The sequence below is a fragment of the Marmota marmota genome, unplaced genomic scaffold (genome assembly GCF_001458135.2).
Source record: "Marmota marmota marmota unplaced genomic scaffold, marMar, whole genome shotgun sequence".
NCBI classification, from domain to species: Eukaryota; Metazoa; Chordata; class Mammalia; order Rodentia; family Sciuridae; genus Marmota; species Marmota marmota.
Window position 1 is genome coordinate 10,129,955 of NW_025999961.1, and position 10,478 is coordinate 10,140,432.

Genomic DNA, 10,478 nt, shown 5'->3' on the forward strand with positions numbered 1-10,478 from the left:
TTCCCTTCCCACCTCTCATCCCTGTTTAATGTTAATCTTCTTCTCCTGCTCTTCGTCCCTACTCTGTTCTTAGTTACACTCCTTATATCAAAGAAGACATTTGGCATTTGTTTTTTAGGGATTGGCTAGCTTCACTTAGCATAATCTGCTCTTAAAATGCCATCCATTTCCCTGCAAATTCTATGATTTTGTCATTTTCTAATGCAGAGTAATACTCCATTGTGTATAAATGCCACATTTTTTTTATCCATTCATCTATTGAAGGGCATCTAGGTTGGTTCCACAGTCTTGCTATTGTGAATTGTGCTGCTATGAACATTGATGTAGCAGTGTCCCTGTAGCATGCTCTTTTTAGGTCTTTAGGGAATAGACCTAGAAGGGGAATAGCTGGGAATAATTGGCCTTGCCTATTCTCCTTATTTGTTCAGTTCTTTCTGCATGGTTTCCTATAGTCATTTGAACTTATTTTAAATAATTAATTTAAAGTAGGTATCTAGTGATAATCAAATCTGTGCTTTCTAGAAGATAGTATCTACTGACTTTATTTTTATTTCATATGCTCTAATATTAATAAGTTAATAGGAAAATTAATTACAAAACTGAAAAGCTTATTATTCTTACCCAAACTCTGCAATTTATTTTTGATAAATCCTTCAAAGATTGTTGTAATACTTTGGGAATTTCAGCAGTCTGAAAATGTTGATTTTGACAAAATGTGCTAGTGTTCTCTTTGCATTTGTGGTGGAGTAGATTTCCAGAGGTCCACACTGTACCATTCCAACCAATGTTAGTAACATTTGTTTTTAGAGAGATTTTAGGCAAAAATATTGTCTGAATTATGCCAGCACATCAGAGGACAGCAGGGTAATTAACTTCTTATGTAATAAAATACCACATAAATGAGATAATACCATTTGTTAAAGCAATTAAAGAAAGATTTGGTTTTCCTTACATTCCAAATAATATACAATAATCTTCACATTCGTTGCCAGTAGAGATAATGTAAAAATGCATTAGTCCCAATTCAGTTGCAAATTATCCATGCACATATGAAATAACAATTCAAAAATTTCATGAACAAAAATTAAATTAAATCTTGTAATAATTATTTACAAAGTATGTATGTTTATACAAGGACAAACAACACACTAGTAAATAGGATGGTATGTTAGCTAGAATTAAGATTAAGGATTTATACAATTTGAAAGAGAATTCTGATTCTACTACTTACTGACATAGAAAATTGACAGTGTTTATTAGTAAAGTGGGTTTTTATTCTTATTGTTAATCTATGTAATACATTTATCACAGAGTTGGATACAAAGCAAAACTTAGAAGAATATTTAATCATTGCAATAATTTTGAAATTTTACACTTGTTGGCTGATGATTATAAATTAAGTTTCTTTATAAATATGTCTTAGTCAAAATAGCTAGTTAACTACTCACCAAATATCTGTTAGGAACTGTAGTACATATTTTTTTTTATTAATTTCCCTGTTTTATTTTTTTCATCAAAATCACCCTGGTATCAATACATTGGTTTTGTTAATTTGTTTTACGGAAAGTAGTAATGTGAAAATTTACAATCACAAGTTAGTTATAGCTCCTCAGTAACTCCTTCTCAGTCATGCATTAATTCTATGAAATTTCCCAGGAGCATTGAACCCATTGGTGGAATGAAGGGGCCTTATTTAGAAAAGTAAAAGCTAAGAAAGTAAATCAGAGAAGATGAATTGTTTTTGAAGGCTTATTTTCACTGAAGTGCCTGTCATATAATATCAAGACATCCCGCCTACCCCCGGTCTTTTTTGCCATTTATAAACTATGTACAAATTTTAAAATATTTCTTGCAATACTCCACAAATTAATGGAGTTAAATTTTATGTACCCTTAGTCTTCAAATTCTCTGAGAGAGGGAGGTGGGAGGTAATTCATTGAAGGACTGGAATTGGAATCTTAAACTAAATATCTGTTAAATCATACTTCCATGACACTCAAGCCAACTTCTCCTGAGGGTAAAGACATAAAATATGACAAGAGAACTCTCACTCCACTCCAGTGACAGGACTAGCCCAGATACGTTAAGGAATCTTGAACTTTTAAAAATCATCTTAGAGGCAAGGGTGCAAATATCTCTTTGTAAAATAAGATCAGAAATAAACAGATTTTTTTTAGAGAAGGGCAGAGCCCTACTGTGCATTTCATCACTCAATTTTCAGTGTAAACCAGTGTGAAGAAAGAATCACATTGTGCTGTGAACGGATAATCATGAATGTAATGCATTCCACTATTATCATGTATGTAAGAAATAAATTTAAAAAGGAAAAAAAAATATTACATTGTGTATATGTGCCACATTTTTTTTATCCATTCATCTATTGAAAGGCATCTAGGTTGGTTCCATAGTTTAGCTATTGTGAATTGTGCTGCTATAAACATTGATGTGGCTGTGTCCCTGTAGTGTGCTGTTTTTAAGTCCTTTGGTTATAGACCAAGGAGAGAGATAGCTGGGTCAAATGGTGGTAGCATATATACACATTGGAATATTACTCAGCATTAAAAGAGAATAAAATCATGGCATTTACAGGTAAATGGATGAAGTTAGAGAAGATAATGCTAAGTGAAGTTAGCCAATCCCAAAAAGTCAAATGCGGAATGTTTTCTTTGATATAAGTAAGCTGATTCATAGTGGGATAGGGAGCGGGAGCATGGGAGCAATAGACAAACTCTAGACAGGGTAGAGGTGCTGCAGGGGAAGGGAAGGGGCATGGGGTTATTAATGATGGTGGAATGTGATGATCATCATTATCCAAAGTATAGGTATAAGGACACAAATTGGTGTGAATGTACTATACATACAACCAGAGATATGAAAAATTGTGCTCTATATGTGTAATAAGAATTGTAATGCATTCTGCTGTCATATACAAATAAAAAATTTAAAAAGGAAAAAAAAGAAAGCATCACATATTATTTAAGAAACAAAGCAAAGCAAAGACCAAAAATTTTAGTGGCTCCCCATAAGCTGGCATGATGAATTTGATCAAGAAAACAATCCACACACCTTCTCTTTTTTATTGAACTTTTACATATTGCATGGATATGTCTAAGGATTGGGACATTGTCAGGGCCTACATGAACAGGAGCTGAGCAGGTACCCTTAGCCTTGAGTGGTGTAGGTGTGGAACTGGCTTCCACTCATAGTGTGAAAGCAAGTGGACTTTGCCTTTGCTCGGCAAGGAATTACAGCTCTGGGAGTGTCTCTCACTCTCTCTCTCTCTCTCTCTCTCTCTCTCTCTGTTTTGTCTGCCCTCTCTTGCTTCCCTTGTGGGAGCTGTGGTCGAAGAGCATCACTGGACCCCAAGAAAAAGGTACTTTCTGTGTCTGTGTGATTAAGTGCAAACCCAATTCATCTGGAGTGACCCTGTCATGGCAGGACATCACTATAGGGTACAGAAATATGCTACTCCCCCCAAAAGTAGGACTTTCATTCATTAACTGCAAGGCTATACCTGCCTAAGGGCCAGGACAGGTAAGAGAAAATCTCAAAAGGTGCAATGTACTCAGACCACACACTCCTATACCCCTGCATTTGCACGTCTTAATGTCCTGACTCAAGATGCAGCATGCACTATTGGGGAGATGGGTACATTGAAATTATTTTCAGTCCATCTTGTCCTCCCCCTACTCTCAGGCCAATGGACAATGATGCAATTAAAAAATAAGTAAATAAAGTCGCTGATGACTTTAAACGTTGGCCCCTCTAAGCCAAATACTTGACATTTTATCTATGGTTACAACTCAGGTGATTTCACCCATTTTAATTAGAGCAATATTCTTTGTTGTTTTAGTTCACTGATTCACAATTTGAAAGAAAGCTCATGTCACTGGAGATACAGAGGAAGTTGGAAACTTAAATAATTTTTAATTATTTTGGTAAATAATTTATGCATATACATCTGTCAATTTTCTTTTAATAGCATGTTGTATGGATATATTATTACTATACTGAATGTATTCAGTGATAGATTATTGAAAGTATATTTTGATCACATCATAAAATATTTTTGCTTTTGATCAGATTAACATATTTTTGAAGAAATTCATATATTAAAATAAAAATTTGGTATATTTACATTAGTTTATCCTGTTGGTGATGACAAGGGCTTTTTTTTTTTTTGGCTCTTTTTAACTGAAAACTAAAAAAACATACAGTTTTCAATTTTTATATGTGCAAAACATTTCTGGATGAGGTACATTTTTCCCTCAACTGAAGTAATATTCAAAAGTCATTAAATCTGATCTTTTATATGATTTTATTAAGTTAATAAAAACTTTAGCATAAGAAATATAGTGGATCCTGTCTTACCCAAGAATGTTCTTGGAATTTAGGAAAATATTGAAAGTGATTTTTTTTAAATTTATTGTCTTGATCTCAAGAGAAAAATATAGAAGAATAAAGACTTTGTTACACAATTTAATCATGTCTAGATCATATGGTTTTGAGCACAGTGAGAACACTTTTAAATTCATGTGTCTTCATCTTCATAGGAGCAGATATATATTTGCTTAAAATTCTCACCAAAGCACAGTGAGAGTCTATTCAGACTACAGCTTAATCTAATTTTTTTTGAAAGGGATGTTTCTTTGACATCATTTTTTTTTTAAAAAATAAGTCATACTCCATGTATGTATACCTTTATTTTATCTTATTTATTTTTATGAGGTTCTGAGGATTGAACCCAGTGCCTCACATGTGCTAGGTGAGCACTCTCCCACTGGACCACAACCTTAGCCCTGGATTCATTTTTAATAGGCTGGCCCTGAGAGCACTACCTGGTTGCTTGACATTATCCCCACAGTGATAGCCATTATGCAATGGCTCTTTGGTGGTCAAAATTCTTGCTTTACAAATTCTTTTTATTTGGCTGCCTCATCAATATCTTCCAATCCAATACAGATAAGCTGAGACAGAATTCCTACAGATTTTTCTACTTAAAAGACAAGTTGACACTCTTTCTCTGGATAAAGGGGGTCTGGTATACTGTGTGTAGAAAGGCATTTTTTAGGGGAGCAAAAGGGACTTCCATGTGTGTTCAGATTAAACCCAAAGGTTGTGCTTTTCTATAGTGGCAAATCCTTTTAGTAACACTGATTCGTTTCCTAAAATTGTAGAGCTTAATTCCCATAAGTTAGGCCCTGCAAGTCTTGGATCCTCTATTGGGTTGTAATTTTACTTTCTATTGGGTGTTAGAAATTTTCTCTCCCCATTTTCATAGTAAGATTCTCCCCTATATCAACACTTAAAGGAAAAATAAATCTGGAGGAACTGAATAGTTGGCTATAAATCTGAAAACTTAAAGAGAATGAATCGATCTTTTCTGTTTATGGACCTGGAGTGTTCTCCCTAGACCTGTTTTAATTTCCTGGTAAGCCGGAACTGATTGGTTTAACATGGTGAATCTCAGCTTATTAAAATCACCATGGTTGCTTTTTAAAAATACCCAATTCACTGCATCCTACCTCTGGGTGATTAAATCAGAGTCTCTGGCAACAGGGTCTAGGCATTCTAATATGATTCTAATGCGACACTCAGCTTGATAACTACAAATCAAAGCATGTTGCTGTCCCTGAAGTAAGATCTCTTCATGAGAACAGTTTTGCTTTTATTTTGGAGACAAGTGAGGGCAGAATTGATCCTCTTCAGAGACCTAAATTCTAATATTGGTGAAAGGTATATTGGATACTTTCCTCTGGATAATCAGTTTAGATAAAAGTATCAAATTACATTTAAAAATAATGGCTCTGAGTTCAATGATATGATATAAATGCAAAACATTTTAAATTGAATCTCCATTTTGGAACCTGCATGGTACATTCCCTCATAATTATTCTTTTATACTGCAAGCTGTGTAGGATTACACTAGCCCAGGTATAAAGTGGTTTGTAATTACAGTTTTATAAACATGTGGAGACTTATGTTAGGAAGAATATAAGGTTGAGGCTTTATTGACTGTTTCTAAGTCTTTGATATGGGAGTAAGCAATTTACAATAAACTGAAGGAAAAGAGTCAAACAGAGGCCTCTGGATACTGATGCTTAGAAAATAATTTGATATTCATGGAAGAATCGATGCTGATGAAAACCATTTTTGATGAGTCAAATAGCAGTCTTCACTAGAGAATTCTAAATCTCTCACCTTGTAACTCAAAAATCAACTATAGTCTTCTGTTTATCAAAGATCCTAAAGTCTAGATTATAGTATATAGTGTATACTTTATTTGTAATTATTATACTACAGTCCTTAACTGGCTTATGTTAAATAATGCAATAAAAGGATATAACCAGTTTTAAGCCAGTACTTCATAAAATAGAAGAAAGGAATATGAAGATGGCATACTACCACCCCTTAAGAATTACTTTTACTGAATTTTAACTGGAAGTTGACTTTAGGAGGAATGTAATTTTCTTTCTCCTAAGGATCTAATTTGATTTTATTATCATCATGAATTATTTACTGTGCTATCTTCATTGCATTAAGTTTGAGATTGTTTGAGACAATCTGTAATCATTCAACACTAATAGATTTGGGAGATATATATATATATATATATATATATATATATATATATATATAGTGTNTATATATGATATGCTTATCACATAACATTGTCAAATAATATTCTCTAAATACGTTTATTATGTTATTTAACTGTGTTCATAATTATATTTATTCTTTTTATTAAAAATTCCTATTAAGATATTATTAATAATTCCTTATCTAATATTCATTTATAAAACAATAGTAGTAGAAAATTGCTCAGCCATCACATATACTTTTGCATACAGTTTTTATTTAAATTACTTTGTTATCGAAGTGATGTTTTTCTTACTTGCAGTTACTGTTTTAAAAAAGTGTCTTACCAGTCTCATTATTTGCACATGTGGCAGGTAAAAGAATGTCTTTATAAATGAATAGAGAAAATGACTATAAAACCACCAGCACAAAACACTAGATGTCTGCATGGTAATAAGCCAATTTTTGAGGAAATGAACTCACTAATGCTAAATTTTTGCTGACTTCCAACTGATCCGAAAACTGCTTTACAAAATCCAAGATGCTTCATGAATTGTAGAAGAAATGAGGAGAAAGGGAATGAGCCAACCATAGCTAAGCATATTCCATTCATTTGGCTCCCTATAAACTCCCCTATAATCTACAGTTGAGAACTGGAGGTAAAATGAATACAATTGATGAGGGTAACCAAAGTTTCCATGAAAGTGACACCTGAAGCTTCCTGTAAAGCCATGCAAAGGAGTTTAGTCATCATGTGCGATTAGGCTTTGATTATTTATTAGCATTATTGTATCTTTCTTTGCACTTCAGATTTTCACACATTACTCATGAAAATGTCAACTTTCCAGAAGCAGCATTCAGTGAGCGGAGGAAACACATTGAGGAACAAATACAACTGGAAAAAACTAAATATACAGTACATATAAGACTAAGAGGAAAAATATATTTATTATGTTTTATTACAATACTTATTTAAAAATCATCTTAAAATACAGGATAAAATTAATAATTTTGTCTATAAACATATAATTCTATAATTAGTAAAATAATTTATTTAAATAAAGATAGTTTTTAAAAGGACTGATATTCTATGGCAACGATTATTTTTATATAAATATCTCTATACCTATATGGTCTGTTTTAAAACACATCAAAAGTTAATGCATGTTAAAAGGATGGATCTCAAATATAAAATTTTCAACATTGCAATAACCAAAGCAATCAAAAACTTGGTCTTTTCCAACATATCTTGAAGATGAAATGGGAAAGTTTTAATCTATTGCAAACCTTCAGAACCTATTCCTTGGAAAAGTAAATTCAGAAAAGCCCAACTGTATTTTTTTCTTTGTGTCCAAGGTATCTGATTGAAATCAACTGATTTAAAGCCAAGACAATTAAATTGCCAACCAAACATAATATTCTGAGCTAAGGGGCCAAAATTGTTTCTATTTTTATTTACATTTACAAGGTGTAAAAATTATATGGCACAGTTAAAAAAAGATGGCAAAGATTGAAAAAATGTCAAGCAAAAGGAAATACAGTTTCAAGTAATCTACTGGATCTAAAATTCAGCTACTATACAAGGAGAAGTGATTATAGTTAAGCTCAAGACCTCCAAGAAGCTATTAAAATTATTGGAGGATCTAAAGACATTTTCTGGTAAGTAAGTTGGCTAGTCAAAATTTTTTTGAAAAAGTACCTTTCAAATTTCTACAATATATGAAATAATAGTATAAAATATCTATCTAATAGTATGTGCAAATAAAGTTATTAATAAAAATAGTCACTAATGAAATTACTAAAATTTAAGCTAGTTAACTAAAAAAATATTTCAGTTATTTTGTTAATCTCAGTCTATTTGAATATTAGTGTATTCTTTTTAGGTTAGTCAGTATCTTAAATATCATAACAGCAAAGTTGATGTATTTTAATAAATATAATTTTATTACATATATTAATTGCAACTCATTTGTTAGACATTCAAGGAAGAGAAAAGTAAATAAGAAATGTGTGTCTGGGTATCATTACCTAATTATTGAAAGGATGCAATATGCTTATCTTTAATGTACTCACTGTCTCCACCTAGACTTTTTTTTTCTGTATGTCATTTTTTTTCCTGATCATGTATCCCAATATTTCTTCACAAATTTGTGTTCAAATATTGTTTCTGTTGTGCCACTTTTAGCCCCTTGCTTTTATATTAGCTGTATTATTGGCTTACTTTATTAGAGGTTGTCTTAAAAATAACAATATATAAAAATTTATTTCCTGTTAATAGTGACCTAATTTTTGTCAGCACCTATATTGCTCTACTGCCTTCTCCTCTCCTTTCTATTATTGTGATATAATTATATCTTTACACATTATATGTCCACCAAAAAAAAATTTTAATAACTATTCTTGTGTGGAGTTGGTTTTTAGATCAAAGGAAGAAATGTGTTTTAAACTTTCAAAATAAAGCATGTAGAGTTACTTTTTATTAGTACCTCTCCTCTCTTCTCCCCTCCTCTCTGCACCCTTTCCTTCCCCTCTCCCCATCTCCTCTCCTTTCTCCCAGGGTTTTTTTTTTTTTTTTCACTTCAGTCTGAAAGAATCCCTGTGATAGTTTTGGAAATGGGTCAACTAGTGATGAATTCTTTAACTTTTTTTTTTTCTTTACTTGATGTGGTAATAACTTATTTATCCCTTCACTTTTTTGGATAGTGTGTTAGTAAGCTTCTCCTTACTATGTCTAAAATACCTGACACAAACAACTTGGAAGAGGAAAGGTTTGTTTTGGCTTATGTTTTCAGAGGTTTCAGTCTATGGCTAGCTCCATTTTTTCTGGGCCTGAGTTAAAGCAGAATATCATGGTGGAAGCCATAGAAGAAGGAATCTTCTCAACTCATGGCAGCCAGAAAACCAGATTGAGGGTGGGAGTAGTGGAGGACTTTACCAGGGACGAGACAAACATTTCTAGGGCATACTCCTAGCTAGTTACTTCCTCTAACTAGGTTCCACTTGCAGTCCATTCAGTCACAGTGGGTGAATCCACTGATGAGGTCAATCTTTCATCACTTCTCAAAGCTTCACCTCTGGACATGACTGTTTTGGGGACCAAGTATTTAAGTACATGAACCTTTGGGGAACATTTCAGATCCAAATCACAACAAATACTTTTCCTGTATTATTATTTTACTGCTGACTGTCTTTGGGCCCTTTCAATGTTTCCCGGTTGTATTTTGGTCTTCATGATTCCTGGTGAGAAGTCAACCGTTAGGCTTTTTGTTTTTAGAATCCCTTTTGCAAGATAACCAATTTCCTTTCTTCCTCCTCCTTTCAAGATTTTTTTTTCTGTTTTTGGTATTTGTTAATTTACTGATGATATATATTATGGTGGATTTTTCTGAAATCTATCCATAATATCCAAGTTGCATTATTGTGCAAAGAAACTAATATAGTTCATTAAATTTCTTTGATTTGTAGATTAATGTACACAATCATATTTTAGAAGTTTTATCCCATGTTATTTTCTGCTGCAGTCTTCCTCATTTACTGGTCAAACTTCCATTTTGTTGGTGTTGGTACATTTCTTTCTTTGTTCTGGAAACTCAAATAAGCTATCGAGATCTTGTGAGTTTTTTTTTTAATTTTTTATTGTTGGTTGTTCAAAACATTACATAGTTCTTGATATATCATATTTCACACTTTGATTCAAGTGGGTTATGAACTCCCATTTTTACCCAGTATACAAATTGCAGAATCACATCAGTTACACATCCATTGATTTACATATTGCCATACTAGTGTCTGTTGTATTCTGCTGCCTTTCCTATCCTCTACTATCCCCCCTCCCCTCCCCTCCCCTCTTCTCTCTCTACCCCCTCTACTGTCATTCATTTCTCCCCCTTGTATTATTT